Source organism: Propithecus coquereli, unplaced genomic scaffold (assembly GCF_000956105.1).
Source record: "Propithecus coquereli isolate 6110/MARCELLA unplaced genomic scaffold, Pcoq_1.0 Scaffold543, whole genome shotgun sequence".
NCBI classification, from domain to species: domain Eukaryota; kingdom Metazoa; phylum Chordata; class Mammalia; order Primates; family Indriidae; genus Propithecus; species Propithecus coquereli.
Window position 1 is genome coordinate 288,721 of NW_012151319.1, and position 1,217 is coordinate 289,937.

At 39.8% G+C, this 1,217-nt stretch overlaps 1 protein-coding gene across 1 annotated transcript in view; it reads left to right on the plus strand.

Moving 5' to 3' along the window:
* TENM3 (teneurin transmembrane protein 3) overlaps window positions 1-1,217 on the plus strand; it is a 216,801-nt gene that overhangs the window by 81,395 nt on the left and 134,189 nt on the right. The window lies entirely within an intron of this gene.

The following is a 1,217-nucleotide window of genomic DNA, read 5'->3' on the forward strand; positions in this document are numbered from 1 at the left end:
TATTACTTTTATAGATGACAAATGTGTCAGATATTACAACTTATTTAAAAAGGGATATCAATTGACTGGAAATCATCTTGGAAATGTTTTCCTGCCCTGAGAAAAAGGAAGAATTATACTAGGTGCCCTCCAAGGCTCATTCTGACTGTTAACAGGCTTAAGTTTTCTGTTTGTCACCCCTAGTTCCCAGGAACCAACTCAGCTACTGAAATCCAAGAAGCCTCCAAGATCAACTCTAAGCAAAATATTGAAAAAGCTGAAGTATATATTAAACTTTTCCTTCAACTATTCTCTCCTGTTGTCCCATAGCTAAAATTCTAAACATGTATTCCCTTTCCTCCCAAGCTCATCCTTCTTTCTCCCATTGAAGTTCCTATTTTTACCCCCAGCTGCAAAGATCCATTTCTACTTCTCTTACCACCCGCACTCATCACATCTCAGGAAGTAAAAAAATGTGTTCAAATGTAAGGCGGGATGTTTTATGTAAAATGATACAAAGTGCTGTGGCAGTACAGAATAGTTATTAATTCCAGGAAGACTTCATATAGAAATGTCATTTGAACCAGACTTTAAGATGTTGGTGAGATTTCATCAGGCAGAGGTTGGGGAGAGGCGTGCAAGAAACCAGGAACTGTAGGAACAAAGGCATGGAGGCAGGAACAGGAAGGGCATGATTTAAGTGGCAGAGAGGCACAGGTGGCCAGCTCCATCGGGTCTGTGAGAGGAGGTAGTGGAAGATCCATTTACCATGACCACCTGTAAGGAACCATTATCAGATTATCAGAGATGTCCTTTGGGAAGATAACTCTGGCAGCCTTGTGTGGAGTGGATTGAAAGGGGGACAAAGATGCTAATTAAAAGTAATGAGGCCCTCTTCCTAGCCCAAATTCAGCAGATAATGCCTAAAACTGAAAGAGTGGGAGACAGCATTTCAAGAATGTTATTCAGACATAAGGAGGGAAATGTTAAAAGAACCAGCCCAAAGAATCAAGAATGGTCTGGTATAAAGAGTGGGAAGATTAGATGAGCTGGTTGAGGACTGCAGTTTTACGTAACAAACTTCATAAAACTGTGGCATTTATAATTTGGAAAGAATAAAAATGAAATTTAAAAAAATTAAATGAAGTCCTAGAGTAGGGTCATGATGCTGAAAACAAGGCAAATGCAACTAGGAGAGATTTTGCTGCACATAGCAACTGACCGGATGAGAAGATGAA